Source organism: Rutidosis leptorrhynchoides, chromosome 4 (assembly GCF_046630445.1).
Source record: "Rutidosis leptorrhynchoides isolate AG116_Rl617_1_P2 chromosome 4, CSIRO_AGI_Rlap_v1, whole genome shotgun sequence".
Classification (NCBI taxonomy): Eukaryota; Viridiplantae; Streptophyta; class Magnoliopsida; order Asterales; family Asteraceae; genus Rutidosis; species Rutidosis leptorrhynchoides.
In genome coordinates this window covers 393,733,541-393,758,577 of record NC_092336.1, presented here as the reverse complement: position 1 = coordinate 393,758,577, position 25,037 = coordinate 393,733,541, and the positions used below count along the sequence as shown (strand labels likewise).

General features: G+C 33.8%; 1 non-coding gene across 1 annotated transcript; it reads right to left on the bottom strand.

Annotated features, from left to right (window-relative positions):
* Positions 1–459: 459 nt before the first annotated feature.
* Positions 460–566, bottom strand: LOC139845920 (small nucleolar RNA R71). The gene has a single exon (XR_011758673.1). It is a non-coding gene; the product is annotated as a small nucleolar RNA R71 (small nucleolar RNA).
* Between the last annotated feature and the right edge of the window lie 24,471 nt (positions 567–25,037).

Sequence of the window (25,037 nt, the reverse complement as noted above, 5' to 3'; positions counted from 1 at the left end):
ATACCACCAGAGATTGTCGAGGAAGAAACCATTAAATCAGAATCATCTAGTGATTCAGATTCAACAAATTCAATCATGGAAAATCCGGAACCTTTAAGTATGGAAGACCGAATGAGAGCTACACGCACTGGCCAAGGTCATGCGATTACTCAACCAGACATTAATACGCCAGATTATGAAATCAAAGGACAAATCCTACACATGGTAACTAATCAATGCCAATTTAGTAGTACGTCGAAAGAAGATCCAAATGAACATCTGCGAACCTTTAATAGGATCTGCACTCTATTCAAAATTAGAGAAGTTGAGGATGAACAGATCTATCTCATGTTATTTTCCTGGCCTTTAAACAGAAAAGCCAAAGATTGGTTAGAATCGTTACCTGAAGGGGAGATTGACACATGAGATGTTTTAGTTGAGAAATTTCTTAAAAGATTCTTTCCGGCATCTAAAGCCATGAGACTTCAAGGAGAAATTGTTACGTTCACACAAAAGCCAAATGAAACTTTATATGAAGCTTGGACAAGATTTGGAAAGTTGTTGAGAGGATGTCCTCAACATGGTTTACACACTTATCAAATAGTACAAATATTCTATCAAGGATGCGACATTACTATACGAAAAGACATCGACATAGCAGCTAGTGGTTCCATTATGAAGAAAACCGCAACTGAAGCTTACAAAATTATTGATAACACAGCCTCCCACTCACATGAGTGGCATCAAGAAAAAGACATCGTTAGATCATCTAAAGCGTCTAGAGCCGATTCTAGCCATGACTTTGATTCCATTTTCGCAAAGTTAGATGCTTTCGAGAGACGAATGGAAAAGATGACTAAAGATATTCACGCAATACGAATTAGTTGTGAGCAGTGTGGAGGACCACATTTGACAAAAGATTGTCTCAGTATTGAACAAACAATGGAACAAAGAGAGAATGTTTCATACATGAACCAAAGGCCTGGAAATAATTATCAGAATAATTATCAACCGCCAAGAACAAACTACAATCAAAATCAGAATTATAACGGAAATATTCCATACAACAACCAACAAGGTCCTAGCAATCAACAAGTATCCAATAATACTTACAACCAGCAAAGACCTATTTTTCCAAATAAACCACCACAAACCGATGATAAAATGCCAAATTTAGAAGATATGATGTCGAAGCTAGTTGAATCTCAAACGCAGTTTTTCACATCTCAGAAACAAACCAATGAACAAAATGCTCAAGCATTTAGAAATCAACAAGCTTCTATTCAAAATCTGGAACAAGAAGTGAGCAACCTAGCAAGGTTGATAGGTAAAAGAAAACCAGGGAGTCTACCTAGCGATACAAATGCTAACCCCCGAAATGAAACAGCTAAAGCCATTACCACGAGAAGTGGTATCACACTTAAACCACCTGAAATGTCTGTAATTTCTGATGATTCTATTCCTGCTAAACAGGCACCACAGCCTGATCAAGAGAAGGAAAAAGAACCGGTAGTTGAAAAGGTTAATGAAGATAACATAGTTAAGGTGAAACCTTATGTTAAACCATACCAACCACCGCTTCCTTACTCGAGTAAAATGTGAAAAGAAAGACTTGAAGCTGAGCAATCCAAATTTTTAGATATGTTTAAACAAATAAATGTCAATCTTCCTTTCATTGATGTGATTTCAGGAATGCCAAGATATGCTAAATTTCTAAAAAATCTAATCATAAATAGAAAGAAAATGGAATAACTCTCGGCTGTTACAATGAATGAAAATTGTTCTGCAGTGCTGTTGAATAAACTACCAGAAAAACTCTCAGATCCAGGAAGTTTCACAATTCCATGTTTTCTGGGTAGTCTTAATTCAATAGAAGCATTGGTAGACTTAGGTGCTAGTATAAATTTAATGCCGTATTCACTATACGCTAAACTAGACCATGGAGAATTGAAACCAACACGAATAAGCATACAACTAGCAGATCGATCAATAAAATATCCTAGAGGGATAATGGAGAACATACTAGTTAAAGTTGGTACTTTAGTATTTCCAGTAGATTTTGTTATTCTGGACATGGAAGAAAATTCTCGAGTTCCTCTCATATTATGAAGACCATTCTTAAACACGGCTAAAGCAATAATAGACGTGTTTGGTAAGAAACTGACCCTAAGTATAGAGGATGAGAGTGTTACCTTTTCGGTTGATAGAGCCATGAAACAACCGCAATCTGCAGACGATACATGTTATTATATTCAAACTATAGATTCACATGCAGAATTATTAGAAGAATTTCCAGAATTACAAGGAACATGAGAATGTTCTTTAGGAGAAGGAACTGAACCAATTGATGAAGCTGAAATGTTAGCTACACTTATGGCTAATGATTACGAACCAACAACAGAAGAACTTCAAATGTTGAAAGAGGAAGATAGATATCGATACAAATCATCGATAGAAGAACCACCGATATTAGAGTTAAAGGCACTTCCAAACCATTTGGAATACGCTTATTTACATGGTGAATCTGAATTACCTGTAATAATATCGTCTTCTCTTACGAAAAATGAAAAATCTCAACTCATTTCTGTGTTAAAAGCTCACAAATCAGCTATTGCATGGAAGATTCATGACATTAAAGGCATAAGTCCTTGGTATTGCACACATAAAATCCTTATGGAAGAAGGTCATAAAACATATGTGCAACGCCAATGAAGACTAAATCCCAATATGCAAGATGTTGTTAAGAAAGAAATTATTAAACTGCTGGATGCAGGATTAATTTATCCAATCTCTGATAGTCCATGGGTAAGCCCAGTTCAATGCGTACCTAAGAAGGGTGGCATGACTGTCATCACAAATGAAAAAGATGAGCTTATTCCTACTAGGACTGTAACGGGATGGCGTGTTTGTATTGATTATAGAAAATTAAATGACGCCACTAGAAAAGATCACTTTCCCTTACCTTTCATTGATCAAATGTTGGAAAGGTTAGCTGGGAACAGTTACTATTGTTTTCTTGACGGTTTCTCCGGATATTTTCAAATTCCAATCGCACCCGAGGACCAAGAGAAAACCACCTTCACGTGCTCTTATGGTACTTTTGCTTACAAACGCATGCCATTTGGACTATGCAACGCCCCTGCAACCTTTCAAAGGCGCATGATGGCAATTTTTCACGACATGATAGAAGAATGCATGGAAGTTTTCATGGTTGACTTTTCAGTCTTCGGTGATACTTTTGAAACATGTCTAGTTAATCTTGAACGAATGCTTATTAGATGCGAGCAATCAAATCTAGTTCTTAATTGGGAGAAATGCCATTTCATGGTTAAAGAAGGCATCGTTCTTGGTCATAAAATTTCAAAGGAAGGAATTGAAGTGGATAGAGCTAAAGTAGATGTAATTGCTAAGCTTCCACATCCCACCAATGTTAGAGGAGTTAGAAGTTTTCTAGGGCATGCCAGTTTTTACCGACGTTTCATAAAAGATTGTTCTAAAATTGCCACTCCTATGAATAAACTCCTAGAAAAGGATGCTCCATTCATCTTTTCGGATGAATGCATCAAATCTTTTAATATTCTTAAAGAAAAACTCACTAATGCGGCGATCATGATAACTCCAAATTGGAATCTACCATTTGAACGCATGTGCGATGCAAGTGATTTTGTAATGGGAGCCGTTTTAGGATAAAGGATTGAAAAACGATTTCAACCTATCTATTACGCTAGTAAGACGTTACAAGGAGCACAAACGAATTACACAACTACTGAAAAAGAACTCCTTGCTATTGTCTTTGCTTGTGACAAATTTCGTTCATATCTCGTTCTAGCAAAAACGGTGGTCTATACTGACCATTCTGCTCTTAGATACCTATTTTCGAAACAAGATGCCAAACCACAATTAATCCGTTGGATCTTACTCTTACAGGAATTTGATATTGAAATCCGAGACAAAAAGGGAGCAAAAATCTCGCAGTTGATCATCTTTCTCGTCTTAAAAATCCTGAATTAGAAGTTCTAAATGAATTGGCTATACAAGATAACTTTCCTGATGAATATCTATTGAAGATCGATTATAATGAAATTTCATGGTTTGCAGACTACGCAAACTACTTAGTATGTGGATTCCTTGAAAAAGGGTTGTTGTACCAAAAACGAAAGAAATTCTTTAGTGATATAAAACACTATTTTTGGGAAGATCCACATTTATTCAAAAGTTATCTCGATGGAATAATACGCCAATGTGTATTCGGAGATGAAGCTAGTCAAATCTTAAACCATTGTCACACAGGACCAACAGGAGGGCATTATGGGCCTCAACTCACAGCAAGAAAAGTTTACGACGCTGGATTCTATTGGCCTACAATTTTCAAAGACGCACACCTTCTTTATAAATCATGTGATGCATGTCAAAGGGCCGAAAAAATAAGTCAACGTGATGAAATGCCACAAAATGTCATTCAAGTATGTGAAGTATTTGACGTTTGGGGTATTGACTTTATGGGTCCATTTCCAAAATCTCATAATAATCTCTACATTCTCATTGCCATTGATTATGTATCTAAATGGGCAGAAGCACAAGCTCTCCCAACTAACGATGTACGAGTTGTAGTCAACTTCTTAAAACATCTTTTTGCAAGGTTCAGAACACCGAAAGCTTTAATAAGTGATCGGGGTACTCATTTCTGTAACAATCAACTTGAGAAAGTTCTCAAAAGATATGGAGTAACTCATAAAATCTCCACTGCTTATCATCCACAAACAAGTGGACAAGTTGAAAATACCAACCGAGTTTTAAAACATATTCTAGAGAAAACCGTAGGATCAAATCCGAAGGAATGGTCCATGAAATTGGAGGATGCACTCTGGGCTTTTAGAACAGCCTACAAAACTCCAATTGGAACCACACCTTTTAAACTTGTTTATGGAAAAGCATGTCACCTACCAGTAGAAATTGAGCACAAAGCATTTTCGGCTTTGAAGACATGTAATCTTGATTTGCATGAAGCCAGACGTCTACGGTTAAGTCAACTAAACGAATTAGAAGAATTAAGACATGATGCATATGAAAATTCGTTAATCTATAAGGAAAGAATGAAAAAATGGCATGATAAAAGAATCAGAAGTTCAAAAGAATTCAAGGAAGGAGACAGAGTTCTTCTTTTCAATTCACGATTCAAGCTATTTCCTGGAATATTGAAATCAAGATGGTCTGGACCATTTATAGTCAAAAGAGTTTTCTCATACGGAACAATAGAGTTAATAAATTCAAATGGGATTGAATTTAAAGTTAATGGTCACAGAGTTAAACATTACATACATGGTCCGATGGAAGTTGATAATGAAGTTAATCATAATTTCACCACCCAAGAAAACCCCCATAATGAAAACATAAATATGTTGTCAACGACATATGAAAAACCAAAATTAGAAGATATAGAGGCTTCAAATTGGAGTGATGAAGAAGAATTTCTATACAAACCTCCCATTCCAAGAAATGAAGAAAAATGTGAACAAGAAGTTCAAGCAGAAGTGAAAGAACCAAGAAAAGATCACACGGAAAAGGTTAACAAACCAACTCTACTTACTAAAGTAGGAGACCCAGGTGAATTTATCATTTCTTGCTTGCTTAATGATGGTGCTATGTATAATGGGCTTGCAGATTTAGGAGCGAGTGCGAATGTTATGCCTCTTTCCTTATACAAAAGATTAGGTGTCGGTAAATTAAGACCAACCAGAATAGGTGTTCAATTATTTGATCAAACCATTAAACACCCGGTTGGAATAGCCAACAATTTACTTGTTAAAGTGGGAAGTTTGACCTTTGCTACAAACTTCATAGTTATTAATATGGAGGAAGACCTTGATATTCCTCTAATTTTAGGTCGCCCATTTTTAGCAACCACCGAGGCGTTCTTTGATGTAAAAGAAGGTAGAATGACACTTAGGCATGGTGATAAATCGGTCACCTTTGTGAATTAAAAGTTTCAATCTCCACCAACCAAAATAGTTGAACCAATAAAAATGCCTAAGTGTGGGAAAGATGAAGAAACACCCAATGATAACCTGATAACAAAGAACCCTGTTGTTGATACAAAATTAGATGAACCCGTTTTTAACAGTGCAACGAAGAAACTTTATAAACGGATTCAAGATGCTAGGATTAAGGGGAACTTTAAGTAATGTAACAGATTAGTATCCAATTTTTCGCCTAAAGAAAAGGCGATATTAATTGAATTTGTAAATGTTACAGAGGAAATCAACAAATGGCTTGAAGCAAAAGTCAGAGATATGCAAGTTGTTGATGTTCCAATTGAAGTTAATAATGAAGTTAATCACAATTTCGATACCACAGGTAACTAAGTGTGGGGAGATTCAAATGTTTTAAAGGATAATATAATGCTGTCTAGGGTTAGATTTTCTATTTTTGTGTAGTTCTCGAAAATGGAATCCGAATGGTCTTTCCCTAGCAGACCCTAAAGAACTAGTCTTCTCCCTCCATTCTGAATTTTTATTTCTTTTAGGTGTTACGAGATGAAGAATTCCTTTGATCTGACCCATGGTCTACTACTACACGCTATGATTACTAAAAGTAATAATAACACTTTCCCGAGTGAACTGGTATCATTCATAAGAGGCAAAATGGACGAAGTGAGGAAAGAACTCGAGAAGAATCATCATAAGACACATTTTGGTAAAGGAAAATCAAAATTCGCAACAAAAAGAAGAGCACGACACCTTGAAAGATGTCATAAATGCGGAAAATGGTCACACGAAGGGAAATGTTTGAACAATCAGACACATTCCAATTCTGAATTCGTTACTCTATGCAAAGAAGGACCATTCATATGTTTAGAAGAAAAGTTATTGAAAATTCGAGGTTACGCTTATGTAGCTATGGAAAACCAAATCGAACGACTCTCCTATGAGTCAACTAAAGCAGGTCTCTGAGAATTCTATCTCACATGTGAGTATGTACAGTTTTTATTTGTTTTTATTTCTTTTAACCTTTTTGATAATAAACTCTGAATCGTTCGCTATAAAGTATTAAATTGATATTCAATAAAATTAGGTATGCGAAACCGAAATTATTGATATCATACAAAAATTTAATTCATCACTGCAAAATTTACCATTTATTCATACGGTATAAATATCTTTAATCAATCAATCCAAAATATTTCAGAAATTCGTCAGTAGTAAAACTAGGTAATATAGCCGAAATTACTTTACCCAAAAGAGGGACGTATATTTTTGTTAATATTTGATTGATTAAAGTATGATAAAAGACCAAAAAGATTTTTTTATTTTTCCCTTGTTTTTAAAATTAATATATAACTATATTATTTCCAAATGTAAAATTGTAAAATTAATGTTTATAAATATTATTAATATTTATATGAAATTTTATGCATTTTAAATTTAAGTTTGGTGTGAATTTAAAAACAAAAATGTACTTTATTTCATTAAGTTAAAAATTTGATTTTTAAAATTCGTTGTGAGTTGAAGACTAGGTTGTGGAACCGAAATTGCTTTACCCGAGGGCGGGACGAGAAATTTTATTATCATTATTTTTTCTTATTGATTTAAAGTATGCCAAAACATTAAAAAAAATTCTTTGCTTTTAAAACAACGCTTCAAAATGACAAAGTTTAAAATTTAGTCGAGGGACGAACTTGGTAAACGTACCGAAATGCCCTCAATCTAAAAAGAAACAAAATTTTAAATTTATTCAATTTTTGTTTTTATAAGTAAAACCTTTTTATAAAAAAAAGAGAGAGAGAGAGAGAAAGAGAGAAAATACACCCCATGCGATCGCATGGGGTTTGCAAGGGGAACCCATGCGATCGCATGGGCACCCTGACCTGATCAGATTCATAAAACCATTCGAGCTGCTCTCTGTCTCTCATAATACACACACACATCCACGAATAAACACACTAAAACACCCCTAAAATCACCATTTTTTCATCAAAATCAACCAAATTTCGTGCTACAATTCGCTATAAACATGCCTTTCTTCAGATGGAGAAGCAAAAAGGTAGAAATTTCACCCCTAAACTCCTAAATTTCCTAATTTTTGTGATAATTATAATCAATTGTCCTAATTTAATTTTGATGATTTCTAGCTTAATTAGAGTTAAATTGTTAGTATATTATACTTGTATAACCTAGATTGATGCTATTTGTCATGATTTGAAGCCTTAAACTTCAATTTTTTTTTAGAAATCTAGGGTTTGTGTTCTTGAGCAATTTGGGGCTTTTTGATATAAACAGGTTATGACCAATTTTTGTTATGAATTGTTGCTAAATTAAGTAGTGTAACATGTTTAGGTTGCTAAATGATCCAAACTTTGATCCTAAACATGATTTTTGAGCATCAAAGTGGACTTTTTAAGTCTAAAATTCATGAACTTGATTATTTTGATATAAATGCCATTTGAAACTTGTTTAATTGCTAGTAATGGTTATTTTAACATGTTATTTGAGTTGAATGCTTATGAACTTTGTATACCTTTTCATATATGCTTATTTAAAAAATTGTAGAATTGATAAAAATATGAAAATGAGTATAAGTTTAATATGGATTAAACATGTTATTGTAATTGTTTTAATTTGTTATTTTGCTAACACTAATGCATATTTGGATGCAAAAATTTTGTGTTTAATGTGTTTTGTAGAGAAATACATATACGGATTGTGCATCATCGTCTAGACATCATGAACAAGAACCTGATCAAGAACCACAACCGGAACCACAACCTAAACAACAACAACATTATGATCAACACATGCTATATTATGAGCCGGAACCACTGTTTTACGCTCATTATCGTCAATTTCAGCCTCACCCGAGGATTATGCACCCACTTATCGATGACCAACAGTTACATCTAAACCTAAGATTCGATCGTTGTTGGACTGAATACCCAAAATTTCAAAAGAACATGCACATTCTTTACCACAAAAATATTGAAATGCCTCGGGTAATCGATTGGGAGCGTTTAGAAGCGGTTCACCTAGCCAAACCGGTTAGGGATTTACTTGTTCAGAGGTATGGTAGCTCTACATTTAACGACTGGATCCGCTTATTTACTACACGTAGAACTATATATAGAGAATGGTGTGTTGAATTGCTTAGCACTATAGAGTTAAATAATGAAGTTACTATGATAGGAGATAAAAGTTTTATTAGATTTCTTTTAGGAGGTACAATGTACAGAATGTGCATGTTGGACATGGCTAGAGCTCTATTAATCTACACTCCCGCTGAGATTATTACACCTGATTGTAATAGTTTAATTACTGAAGGTGAAAGAGTAGATAGGAATTTTGACACTAACGCCATATGGAGGCGTATGTCACAATTTAGGGAATTTACATGGGGTGGAAAAAACTCCTACTTAGATATTGATAGAGCAGAGCTTCGGATAATACAAAGATTCTTAGCGAACTCGATTACACAACGGGGTAGAAACAAAGAAAAAATGACCCTAAACGATTTATTCTATCTTAAGTGTATTCGAGACCCGAGGAGCTTTGTTAACATTCCTTATTACGTAGGCCACTATTTATCTAAAGTCGTTGAGAGTATGCAAGCAGGAAGTATTATAGGGGGAGGTATTTTTGTTACTCTCATTGGAGAGTACTTAGGTGTAGATAAAGAGTATGGGGGTCCGATAGTAGAGATTGGGGAACAAGCCGAGAGCATAGGCTTGCAGGTTTATCAAGGTACAAAGGTACTAAAACGGAGGCACAATATGCCAATACCATATCAGGGCACCCATCTACAGGTAGAGAGAGGTTCGGATGAGGAAATAGAGGAAGTAGATGACATTAGGGATGTCATTAGGGATAGTTATACTGATGTCTTCCAGCATGTAGATGAGGTGGAAATGAATAATCAGGCTAGGCATCATCATTATGAGTAGTGGAGAGCCGCGAATGAGTATGAGCAATCCAGGCAACGCCAAAACGATAGCTAGCAAGTTCATCAGCACCAGATCATGAGCCAGCTATCATATCAGGGTAAAACATCGCATTTTCAAAGACTGGCATTAAGTTCAGCAAAAGCAACTAATTTTGACGACAAGATGCAAAATATATGTGAAATTATAAATAACGGAATGAACAAATGAAGTGCACCATTTATCATTCAAAAAACGACAATATGTTTGGAAACTTTAATAAAAATTTAATCATTTTTCTACGCTAATCACCCTCAATAATTTAAATTGTTACTGATTTCTTGCAAATGAGGGCATTGCAAGATCTTAAGTGTGGGAAGGGATTAAATTCTTTCGGTTTTAAAATTTTTGACTTATACACTTGGTTTAATAGCCACCGTTAAACTTTACTAGTAACGCAGTAGTTGTATTAGAATCTAGTGCTCTCTGATAATAAAGAACAGCCCTAGTCTTATATACTGACTACCCACTTCTAATAAAAAATTTAAAAAAATTTCAAATAAATGAACTCAAAATCATGTTTATACATATTTATGAACGATAAAACTAGGTATTAACACCGAAATTATTGTTACCTCGGAAAAGACATAAATTGAGAAACAACCCAAAACGCTTGAATTCATTTAAAATGGAATAGAAGAGAATAAAAAGGCAAAGAAAGAAATATAAAACCCAAGTGTGGGAAAAATTTACCAAGTTATTGAAATCATATATCACATATTTTTGTACAAATAATTGAAGGTACTTTTGTTTTGGACGATTTTAATCAGTTTTACCCAATTTCTTATAATATATTTGAAAGAAATGTGCCACTTGATTTAAAAGGAAGTAAAGTCTTCCGAGAAAAAAGACACGCGCTTCTTGATTTAGGTTAGGAAGTTGTCGTCCAGACCAGTTGTAGAGTCTACGAAAAACCTTGAAAAATTTCTCGAAAATCAGCTGGAAATCTACGGACCTCAGCATCAAACAGGGTCGCCAAGTGGTCAGACTTATCCTAACCATGAGAGGATCTGTCTCGTACAATGGGGAGGCACCGTGCAAATTAGCTTATAAGACTAATGAATCAGATCCCCAGAAATGATAATCTCCTTAAAGATCAAAAATCGGCATTTAAGCCTGATATTACTCAATCCTTGAGATTGACCTTAAAGATTAAGAATTCAAACTCATGGAATTCGATGATATCTAAACTCGAGCTTGAACGAGAAAATATTTTGATCAAATTACAAACATATTTGTTTTCTGAAAACCTATTTTCAATGCGTTCATTATCATTGAACGTAAAATCCTAGGAATTCACCTGGATTCATTAGGTAACCTGAACCAATTCAGGTGTCAACCGTGAGAACGGTGATTGCATAGCATGGTCGAAGACAGGACCTTGTGTCAGATCGAAAAACTATAGGGTGATCTTTACTATTGCTCCTACAAAGGATAGTAATTGCATCCGACACGATATAGACCATAATCAAAAGCATGTCATTATACATTGCCTTAACCATTGCTTGTTCAACGCTTTTCTTTACAACTGGATGGTAGTTTACCAAAAGGTAATATACGGAGCAAGTATACTGGACATGTTGCTTTCCCAATACAAGATTAGCAAGTGGGTGACACAAAATCGCAAGTTTTGAGCTAAAATTTTCAAATCTGAAACCCACAAAACCCACAAAAATATTTTGCAAACACCGGTGAAGGGTTATTTCGGAAAACTTATCTAGGGTAAAAGCCATATTGAAATTTCAAAAGATCAAGTGTTTTCATAAAGATCCAATTTCCTAAAGGATCTAAATTTTTATAGTCATGTGGGACTGTAAACCACAACGCTACTATCATTGTTCATACCGCCGTATTAAAATCACTGATGTACAAAGTGTGAAGAATAAAGAAGTGATTCTAGTAAAGTTATATTCAAGTTCTATATTGCTTGAGGACAAGCAACGCTCAAGTGTGGGAATATTTGATAATGCTAAAAACGAACATATATTTCATAGCATTATTGTTAACACCTATTTCCTTATGAGGTAAGGATTAGTGTATCAACAGGATACTAGAAGTAATCTAGCTTTAAGTGGGCGAGTGTTTCCGATTGATGTTTGCCCTTGGGAAATAATCCCTGTAGACCCGGTTCACAAGTGTAGAAACTTGTGGGGTGGCTTAATCAATCTTTCGTTTGTAGAGCGTAAAGTGCTAACCGGATGACTTCTAGTGAGAGAAAGTGTTAGAGAGAGAGAGATGAAGTCTCAGCTCTCAAATTTGACAGAAAATGTCTGAACCCCGTAAAATGACGACCCAAGGGGTCTATTTATAGTGTCAGATCCATCAGATTGTTCGGGGACACGTGTCAGATGATGATACGTTCTGTTACTTGTGTTCCGAAATTTACGCTGAAAGTGGCGTTCTTCGGCCAGGACTTATGCGCTAGGTGGCCTTCAGGGATTACGCATGACGGAGCAGCCTGTACAGCAGAGAACGCTGGACGGACAGTCTCATAAAACCATTATTCTCAATGCTTCTGATGGTAATTTTATGTGATCATTATGCCTTTTATGCGTGTATACGATAGGATACACCATTAAGTCCCCCCAGTTTAATGACTTAAGCGTTTGAAAAATGATTATGTTATTAAACTTTTGATAACTCTTCCGAAACAAGCCTTCACGTTTCCCTTTTTGCATCGGGAAGCACATTACAGGCATTAAATGATAGGCTAAATTTACTGACATTGTGATGATTGCTTTTTGCATGGCTACAATAACCCACGCGCCTCTAGCTGTAAAAAGGCATTTCGATGTACTCGCTTTTTAATCGTGTCCATACACGTATGTGGTTGAAATTAAAACCCCCAAAATCTCCACCAAACACAGCTGTTACAACTTTTTCCCTTTTTAACCATCATAAACCCTAATCGAACATTCACCTTCACAGCTTCCCTCTACAATGTTCATCTCTTACCATCAATACCCTCTTTACTTCCTGTTTCATTAAAACTTTAATGGCAGCCTTAAAGGATGTCACAACTATTCATAGCAGAGTAAATGAGAAGTATTTAGGCGAGCTACTGCAACGTTTTCCAAGATTAGCTGGTGTTGAACCAATAATTCCTGCATTCAATGCCAGGGCCTGCTCACCACCTCCTGGCAAGGTTGCTATTTATTGCCATTCAATTTTCAACTTTTGTCTGCGACTGCCATTTACGCCGTTCTTTTTAGAAGTTTGTAAGTTCTACGGTGTTGCCGTTGGGCAATTCAAACCTGCATCAATTCGAAAGATTCTTATTTTTGAAATGTATTGCCACGCAAGGAATATAGAGCCATCTATTCGTATATTTTGCCATTTAGTGCGTATAGCATCCCACGAAAAAGGTTGGTTTACCTTCAACAAAGTTCATGGTTTCCTGAGAACTGCACTTGATCATCCCAGCAATGATTGGCATGCTTCATTTATCTTTATAAATGAAGATGCAATTGATGATAAATACTCAGCTACCCGGGTTTGGCGTAAATACTTGCATACCGTATCATTTACCTTTCCAAGACTAAAGAACAAGGAAAACATTTTGTTTATGAGAATTAAAGCTGAACAGATCAACGACGTTAAATATGGGGAACATATGCTTTCATTGACATCTGTAAGTCAGGATTGGGATATCACACAAGGTTATGCCTGTGTTCTTGCTTGGAGGAAGAGTAAGTGCTTACTTTTGCTATATATACTTAATAAGATGCTTCCCTTTATTTATCCAATTAACCACTGTAACTTTTAAACTTCTACAGAAATTACTCCGCTTACCGCCATGCGATCGTCGTCTTACTCGCAACTTACCTTTACCACTCAAAAAATTAGTGACGATACTCCCGTTCCTGAAGAAGATGCTGTAAGGGAGGAGGAACATGAAGAAGAAGAAGTAGAAGACATAGGTATGAACCGAGTTGCTTCTAGGGAATGTCGTGCCTCAGGTAATAAGAATGATAACACTGAATTTAGTAAAATACCAGACCACAACCTGTATTTGTTTTCTTTTAGGGCCAGTACTGGTGGATTTTATAATCCAGACCCTTCTTTATACGTTATGCCACCCTTGAAATCTTGTGAAGCATATTGGAACTCTTTTATAAGTAATAATTTCCCTTTATCTCCAACAGCTAGTGCATCACACCAAACACTTCATTAGTGACTCTTCCGTCCTCCGCCAAGAGAAGAAGAACTGGTCAAAATCCTCCGTCATCCGCTCAACAAGGAGCTAGCACTAGTTCTTCTCAGCAACAAATTACGCTTCCCAATCTTGAATCAAATATACTTTCCTCCTTTTTAAAGGGACCACTACACTCTTACCAGGATTTCATGAATTTTTTGAATGCCATGGTGTGTCCTTCATTAGCCCAATTTTTTAGCAGCCTATCTGATGCAGATGCGAAGAAGGTAAATGCACAAAGTATCATTCTTAACATTGCTTCTGGGTTAAATGACCTTCAACGCCTATCTGAGTTGAAAAGCAACGAAATTACCACAAATAATGAATTATCTGCTGAAAAAGAGAAAGTAGCCAAGATTGAACAAGTAGCTACATCCTTAAAGAGGGAATATGAGATGATGAAGAGGCTTTATGATAATAGCAACAAACAGAGGACTGAATATAAGGAACAAGTCAAAGAATTATCCTTCAGAGAAAAGCAACACTTGAGAAAATTGATGAACTAGTAAAGGAGAATGAAAAAATACTTGAGCAGAATAACGCGCTGAAAGAACAGCTTAAAGCTAAAGAAGAGAATGAAAGACGGATGATAACTAGGATCCCTGACCTTGTAGAGCGTATCTTTAATTGTCAAGCTCTGTCTCACAGAATACGCGAGTTTGTCCGTCTTGCGAAGTCTGCTGAACGACTAAATTTTTTCAACTTTATGAAAAGAAAACTGCCAGAATTGCCAAATCCAATGCCTGTTGTTATTATATCAAAGATTAATTAAAATGCCATGAAAGAAGCTGATGCAGCTGGTGCACTGATAGAAAATATGAAGTTTGCTGATCTTGAAAATCTTTGTAAAAGACCATATGTAACAATAGATAATGTACTGAATTATACTCCTCAAGATGAATGAAATACTATGTTTATATTCATATGCTTTGCATAACGTTTAATATTGTATTTGGTTGTAATTATTAGAAAGATGCTGCAAGTTAGTAAGATTTTTGGAGTGAACAATGCACAAGATATTGATATTGTACTTTGCAACCGTTATGCTTGTAAATATTAAAATTATATTCTCCGTTATACGCTTTCCGTCATGAAACTTGTGAGGAAAAGTTATGAATTATTTTCGCCTTTAAATGTTTTGCTGGATGCCATGGTCCGTTATCCGTTTTGCTCTGCATTTTGTGTATATAAGTTGTGTCATGACATTTTTTTTGTAGATTCATTTCATCGCTTCGATGCTTTAGTGAGTTCTACATGTCTCACTATCGATACAACCATTTTGAGTATGATTGCACTTCTACCACCGAAAGGCTATATTTCTTTCTGTGGGTAGGGATGACACACAGCTATGTGTCACCTGGGCTAAAAAATCCTTAGCCGGATAAAATTTATGAAAAATATTGCCATAAGAATAATTGCTATTATTCATATTCTTAAAGAAATTTTTACATTTATGACTATATCTCATGCATTTGACAGTTGATCAAGCTATCCATGCATATAGTGCTACGCGTAAACTTTCTTTAAATTCATTGCATTCCAAGCTCTTTCGTATTGCTTGCCGGAAGGCGCAGCAAGCATGTATGATCCGTTCTGATTTACTTTTGTGACCTTATAAGGTCCTTCCCATTTTAAGGCTAGCTTTCCAAATTTGATTTGCCTGCTTGCCTCATTATCACGCAGCACCAGATCACCTACTTCAAACTGCACATGCTGCACTTTCTTGTTGTAATATTTTGCCATTTTATGCTTGTGATCTGCTTACCGGATGGCGGCCATCAACCTTCTTTCTTCCAACAAGTTGAGATTCTCCCTTAATGCTTCAGAATTAGCCTCAACATCAAATGCCATAATGCGTTGCGTTGGCACACATATTTCAGGCAGTATTACTGCCTCTGTACCATACACTAGACTGAAAGGTGTTTCCCCGTGCTCCGCTTTGGCGTTGTCCGGTGTGCCCACAACACATTTGGTAGCTCGTCCACCCATCCAGTTTGACTCAGACCCAACCGTACCTTAATGCCAGCAACGATTTCCTTGTTGGTAACCTCCACTTGTCCGTTCGTTTGAGGATGAGCAACAGATGTAAAGTTTTGCTTTATGCCTAGCTCTTCACACCAACTCCGGAATGGATTTTCTGCAAATTGCTTGCCGTTATCGCTGACTATTTCATTTGGCACCCCATAACGGCATACGATATCATGCCAGACAAACTTCTTGACAAACTTCAAGAAAGACAAGCTTTTAGTTGCAATTGTTCTATTTACAAGTGGTATTCGTTTAAATAATAAAAGGTGAAGACAAAAGACAGATTCGACGATTCGAAGACGCAAACGACCAAAAAGCTAAAAAGTACAAAGTACAATCCAAGTGGTTCAAATTATTGCTGAGAAACGTCTAAAAGTTACAAGATTACAAGCCGCAAAACGCAAAGTACAAAATATTAAATCGTACGAAAGGACGTTCGAAAATTCGGAACAGGGACATGAACCAACTATCAACGCGCGATGCAACGGGCCTAAAATTACAAGTCAACGATGTACAAGAATATAATATATATATATATATATATATATATATATATATATATATATATATATATATATATATATATATATATATATATATATATATATATATATATATATATATATATATATAAAATTATATATTATATTATATATTAAATAAATCAAGCAGCCGCCCACGTTTAGGAAGCAAATGGAGCAGGAAAAGCAGACCATGCGATCGCATGGCCTGGGTGCCTTATTCCCATGCGATCTCATGGGCCAAAATATCTGGTCAGGTCTATAAATAGCACAAGAATTCGACGAGTTTATACACACCTTCATCAACTGATCTCTTACTCTCTCTCAATATATTTATATTTATATTTTATAATTATAATTATAATGTTAAGTTAATAATAATAAGGTTATAGTGGCGAATGTTTTAAGTTTGTGAGTCAAAATTCTGTCCGTGTAATACTACGCGATTAATACTCATTGTAAGTTATGTTCAACCTTTTTAAATTAATGTCTCGTAGCTAAGTTATTATTATGTTTATTTAAGCCGAAGTAATCGTGATGTTGGACTAACTATAAATACTGGGTTATTGGGCTTTGGACCATAATTGGGGTTTGGATAAAAGACCGACACTTGTGAAAATTTGACTATGGGCTATTAATGGACTTTATATTAATTAAATGATATCTCGTTGATTTAATATAGAGATTTATAATTTGACGTATTTATATTTAACCACATACGCTTGACTGGGTACGGTGGGCGGGATATCTATATGTACTAATAATTATTGATAATGCAAAAAATGAACATATATTTCATAGCATTATTCCTCAAGAAAGACAAGCTTTTAGTTGCAATTATTCTATTTAAAAGGTGAAGACAAAAGACAGATTCGACGAATTGAAGACGCAAACGACCAAAAAGCTCAAAAGTATAAAATACAATCAAAGAAGTTCCAATTATTGATAAGAAACGTCTCGAAATTACAAGAGTACAAGATTCAAAACGCAAAGTACAAAATATAAAATTGAACGCAAGGAAGTTCGGAAATCTGGAACCGGGACCAGAGTCAACTCTCAACGCTCGACGCAACGGACTAAAAATTACAAGTCAACTATGCACATGAATATAATATAATATATAAATAATTCTTAAAAATTATGTATATATTATATTAATATTTAAAACCGTCGGCAGACTAAGATCCAATTTGGAGTGAGCTGTATTTTCAAACTCCGTGACTCGCGGAGTTTGAAGGCAAAAAATGCCGCGAGTCGCGGAGTATCCCTGAACTCAATTCCCTATAAAGCCAACCGAATTCTGATCATTTTTCACACTCATATATCCATCCTCTCTATATCTATACGTAAATATTTATATTTTAATTTTAATTTTAATTTTAATTTTAATTTTAATCCTAATAATAAGGGTATGTTAGCGAATATTGTAAGGGTGTAAGTCGAAATACTGTCCGTGTAATGCTACGCTATTTTTAATCATTGTAAGTTATGTTCAACCTTTTTAACTTAATGTCTCGTAGCTAAGTTATTATTATGCTTATTTAATCCGAAGTAATCATGATGTTGGGCTAATTACTAAAATTGGGTAATTGGGCTTTGTACCATAATTGGGGTTTGGACAAAGGAACGACACTTGTGAAAATTAGACTATGGGCTATTAATGGGCTTTATATTTGTTTAACTAAATGATAGTTTGTTAATGTTAATATAAAGATTTACAATTGGGCGTCCCTATAAATTACCATATACACTCGATCGGACACGATGGGCTGGGTATTTATATGTACGAATAATCGTTCATTTAACCGGACACGGGAATGGATTAATAGCCACTAGAATAATTAAAACAGGGGTGAAATTATGTACAAGGACACTTGGTATAATTGATAACAAAATATTAAAACCTTGGGTTACACTCAGTCGACATCCTGGTGTAATTATTAAACAAAGTATTAAAATCTTATTACAGTTTAAGTCCCCAATTAGTTGGAATATTTAACTTCGGGTATAAGGATAATTTGACGAGGACACTCGCACTTTATATTTATGACTGATGGACTGTTATGGACAAAAACCAGACGGACATATTAAATAATCCAGGACAATTAACCCATGGGCATAAAACTAAAATCAACACGTCAAACATCATGATTACGGAAGTTTAAATAAGCATAATTCTTTTATTTCATATTTAATTTCCTTTATTTTATATTTAATTGCACTTCTAATTATCGCATTTTTATTGTTATTGTATTTAATTGCACTTTTAATTATCGTACTTTTTAATTATCGCAAGTTTATTTTATCGCATTTTCATTAATCGCAATTTCATTATCGTTATTTACTTTACGCTTTAAATTAAGTCTTGTATTTATTATTTTACATTTGGTTTTAACTGCGACTAAAGTTTTAAAATCGACAAACCGGTCATTAAACGGTAAAAACCCCCCTTTATAATAATAATATTACTTATATATATATTTGTATTTTTATAAAAGTAAACTAATATAGCGTTAAGCTTTGTTTAAAGATTTTCCCTGTGGAACGAACCGGACTTACTAAAAACTACACTACTGTACGATTAGGTACACTGCCTATAAGTGTTGTAGCAAGGTTTAAGTATATCCATTCTATAAATAAATAAATATCTTGTGTAAAATTGTATCGTATTTAATAGTATTTTCTGCTAAAATTAATAGCTATTTTATATACACCCCGCTGCACACATCAAGTTATTTTTGGCGCCGCTGCCGGGGAACAATCTAGCTTAAAAGCCGGAAGCGCAACGCTAATTAAAAAAAAAAAGATTTTTAGTTTACTTTTATTAAAATTCATTTTTATAAAAATACGTTTTAAATATTCGAAAATATAAAAAGAAAAACAAAAATATAAGTATTTTTAAGATTTTGTTAAATATTTAAGTTTTATAAAGATTCTTTATTTTTATATAAGTTTTATTTAAGTATTTTGTTTTTATTTAAAACATATATAAAAAAAATATATATATAAATCTAGTTTTAAGATTTTTATTTATAAAATTATAAAGTAGTTCTATTTTTATTCTAATTTTTAAAATATAAGTTTTTATTATATAAATATTTTAGATTTGAAAACAGAAAATATATAAAAAAAAAAACGTCGAATTAAAAACTGTACCTGAGTTGAATTCTGGAACCCCGCGACTCGCGGAGTTTTCTGCTTCGGGCACCGCAACTCGCGGAGACACTCTGATACCGACAGAACCCTAATTCAGCATTAATTACGGGTAATTATTAATTATTATTATTATTAACCCTAATTAATTATTAACATTATAATTAGTTTTACTTTTTATTTAATTTATATTTTAGTTAAATTAGTTTAATTAAATTGTAAAATTAATAGTTTTAATAAATAAATAATATAAAAATAATATTTTTATAAAAATTGTACTTTTTATAACTTTTTGTATATTTTTATATTTTGTCCCTTTTTAATCGTTTTAGCGTAATATTTGTATTTTTAGCTCATATTTAGTTTTAAACTTAGTTTTTGCCATAGTTATTTTTACTTCTAGATTTTTAGGCTTTGCCGTAAAATCCCTTAAGTGCTTTTTCTTTAGACTAAGATTTAGGTACTTTAGAATTTTGCGACTCCTTTTTAAGTTTTAGTTTCTTTTTAAATTATTTCCATTTGGGATTTAGTTTTTCCTGTAAGCTTTAATATTTTTAGACGACTTTTACCTATGTATCAATTATCATTCCAATTAGTAATCTCAATTTGCGATTATAATTTTAAGTTAGTTGTAGTAATAAGGTTAGGTTAGTCAAGTGTTTTTAAGTGTTATAAGTTTCTTTTATTTTTCCGTCACCTTTTATTTGTCAACCATTTTTCTTTTTCGACCTTTTCTGACGCGCTCTTTTTCTTTCTTATTTCTCGCTATTCTAGTTTTAGGACATAGATTTTTATTCTACTTCTTATCTAAATTTCTTAAAATTACGAAAATTTATTTTAAGTGGTTAAATTGATAGACATCAAAATTTTCTGGTTCGTAGTAATAGTTGGATTTGTATGTGGACCGGGTTATTGGAGCCAAACAGTCCTCAATTATATTGAGACCAAACGAATCCTGCCCCTCTGCTGCATCTTTTGACTATTCAAAACGTGGGCAAAATCAGAAAAGTCTATTGATTGGATAACTCATTATAATTTTTCTTTCCTTTTAAAAACTAATAGGATATTCAGTGAATGCACCGAGCAAGACGTTCACCACCTTTTGTACGTTCACCACCTGTAACTAGATCAAGACATTTAGCAAATATTACTGCCGTTGATTTTTCTTTAGAATCGTCATCCAGTCGACCAAGTACTTGTAGTGACCCGAACTTTTCCATGTTTATATATATTAATTGAGATTGATGTTTACATGATTAAATGTTTCCAACATGTTAAGCAATCAAACTTGTTAAGACTTGATTAATTGAAATAGGTTTCATATAGACAATTGACCACCCAAGTTGACCGGTGATTCACGAACGTTAAAACTTGTAAAAAAACTATATGATGACATATATATGGTTATATATATAGTTAACATGATATTATGATAAGTAAACATATCATTAATTATATTAACAATGAACTACATATGTAAAAACAAGACTACTAACTTAATGATTTTGAAACGAGATATATATGTAACGTTTATCGTTGTAACGACATTTAATGTATATATATCATATTAAGAGATATTCGTACATCATAATATCATGATAATATAATAATTTAAAATCTCTTTTGTTATTATAAACATTGGGTTAACAACATTTAACAAGATCGTTAACCTAAAGGTTTCAAAACAACACTTACATGTAACGACTAACGATGACTTAACGACTAAGTTAAAATGTATATACATGTAGTGTTTTAATATGTATTTATACACTTTTGAAAGACTTCAATACACATATCAAAATACTTCTACTTAACAAAAATGCTTACAATTACATTCTCGTTCAGTTTCATCAACAATTCTACTCGTATGCACCCGTATTCGTACTCGTACAATACACAGCTTTTAGATGTATGTACTATTGGTATATACACTCCAATGATCAGCTCTTAGCAGCCCATGTGAGTCACCTAACACATGTGGGAACCATCATTTGGCAACTAGCATGAAATATCTCATAAGATTACAAAAATATGAGTAATCATTCATGACTTATTTACATGAAAACAAAATTACATATCCTTTATATCTAATCCATACACCAACGACCAAAAACACCTACAAACACTTTCATTCTTCAATTTTCTTCATCTAATTGAACTCTCTCAAGTTCTATCTTCAAGTTCTAAGTGTTCTTCATAAATTCCAAAAGTTCTAGTTTCATAAAATCAAGAATACTTTCAAGTTTGCTAGCTCACTTCCAATCTTGTAAGGTGATCATCCAACCTCAAGAAATCTTTGTTTCTTACAGTAGGTTATCATTCTAATACAAGGTAATAATCATATTCAAACTTTGGTTCAATTTCTATAACTATAACAATCTTATTTCAAGTGATGATCTTACTTGAACTTGTTTTCGTGTCATGATTTTGCTTCAAGAACTTTGAGCCATCCAAGGATCCATTGAAGCTAGATCCATTTTTCTCTTTTCCAGTAGGTTCATCCAAGGAACTTAAGGTAGTAATGATGTTCATAACATCATTCGATTCATACATATAAAGCTATCTTATTCGAAGGTTTAAACTTGTAATCACTAGAACATAGTTTAGTTAATTCTAAACTTGTTCGCAAACAAAAGTTAATCCTTCTAACTTGACTTTTAAAATCAACTAAACACATGTTCTATATCTATATGATATGCTAACTTAATGATTTAAAACCTGGAAACACGAAAAACACCGTAAAACCGGATTTACGCCGTCGTAGTAACACCGCGGGCTGTTTTGGGTTAGTTAATTAAAAACTATGATAAACTTTGATTTAAAAGTTGTTATTCTGAGAAAATGATTTTTATTATGAACATGAAACTATATCCAAAAATTATGGTTAAACTCAAAGTGGAAGTATGTTTTCTAAAATGGTCATCTAGACGTCGTTCTTTCGACTGAAATGACTACCTTTACAAAAACGACTTGTAACTTATTTTTTCGACTAGAAACCTATAATTTTTTTGTTTAGATTCATAAAATAGAGTTCAATATGAAACCATAGCAATTTGATTCACTCAAAACGGATTTAAAATGAAGAAGTTATGGGTAAAACAAGATTGGATAATTTTTCTCATTTTAGCTACGTGAAAATTGGTAACAAATCTATTCCAACCATAACTTAATCAACTTGTATTATATATTATGTAATCTTGAGATACCATAGACACGTATACAATGTTTCGACCTATCATGTCGACACATCTATATATATTTCGGAACAACCATAGACACTCTATATGTGAATGTTGGAGTTAGCTATACAGGGTTGAGGTTGATTCCAAAATATATATAGTTTGAGTTGTGATCAATACTGAGATACGTATACACTGGGTCGTGGATTGATTCAAGATAATATTTATCGATTTATTTCTGTACATCTAACTGTGGACAACTAGTTGTAGGTTACTAACGAGGACAGCTGACTTAATAAACTTAAAACATCAAAATATATTAAAAGTGTTGTAAATATATTTTGAACATACTTTGATATATATGTATATATTGTTATAGGTTCGTGAATCAACCAGTGGCCAAGTCTTACTTCCCGACGAAGTAAAAATCTGTGAAAGTGAGTTATAGTCCCACTTTTAAAATCTAATATTTTTGGGATGAGAATACATGCAGGTTTTATAAATGATTTACAAAATAGACACAAGTACGTGAAACTACATTCTATGGTTGAATTATCGAAATCGAATATGCCCCTTTTTTATTAAGTCTGGTAATCTAAGAATTAGGGAACAGACACCCTAATTGACGCGAATCCTAAAGATAGATCTATTGGGCCTAACAAACCCCATCCAAAGTACCGGATGCTTTAGTACTTCGAAATTTATATCATATCCGAAGGGTGTCCCGGAATGATGGGGATATTCTTATATATGCATCTTGTTATTGTCGGTTACCAGGTGTTCACCATATGAATGATTTTTATCTCTATGTATGGGATGTGTATTGAAATATGAAATCTTGTGGTCTATTGTTACGATTTGATATATATAGGTTAAACCTATAACTCACCAACATTTTTGTTGACGTTTTAAGCATGTTTATTCTCAGGTGATTATTAAGAGCTTCCGCTGTCGCATACTTAAATAAGGACGAGATTTGGAGTCCATGCTTGTATGATATTGTGTAAAAACTGCATTCAAGAAACTTATTTTGTTGTAACATATTTGTATTGTAAACCATTATGTAATGGTCGTGTGTAAACAGGATATTTTAGATTATCATTATTTGATAATCTACGTAAAGCTTTTTAAACCTTTATTGATGAAATAAAGGTTATGGTTTGTTTTAAAAATGAATGCAGTCTTTGAAAAACGTCTCATATAGAGGTCAAAACCTCGCAACGAAATCAATTAATATGGAACGTTTTTAATCAATAAGAACGGGACATTTCAGTTGGTATCAGAGCGTTGGTCTTAGAGAACCAGAAAATTTGCATTAGTGTGTCTTATCGAGTTTGTTAGGATGCATTAGTGAGTCTGGACTTCGACCGTGTTTTCTTTAAAAATGATTGCTTAACATTTTTGTTGGAAACTATATATTTTTAACATATGAATATTATGTGATATATTAATCTCTTAACGTATTTGATATTATGTGATAGATGTCTACCTCTAGAACAAGTCCCATTGACTCACCTAATAATAATGAAGAGTCAAATGTAAATTGGAATAATTTGTGGACTGATTCACAAGTTCCCGAAGAGGAACCGGAAGAAGAGTCGGAACCGGAAGAAGAATCGGAACCGGAAGAAGAATCGGAACCGGATGAAGAAATAGAACCGGTGGGGGAAATAATAAAACGGTTAAGTAAAAGAAAATCCTCAACCAACCGACCAAAGTTAATTATGGTCAATGGTGTTTCCGCCAAGGAAGCAAAATATTGGGAGGATTACCAATTCTCCGATGAATCGGATTCCGACGAGAATTCCGATGATGTTATAGAAATTACCCCAACTGAATTTAAAAAGGCAAAAGAAAATAATAAGGGAAAGGGCATAAAAATAGAGAAATCTAATTCCAACCCCGATGAACTTTATATGTATCGTCAACCCCCGAAGTCCTTAAGTTGTAACAATGACCCGGGAACCTCTAAACCACCAGGTTTTTCTAAACCAATGTGGACAACGACGGTTCGT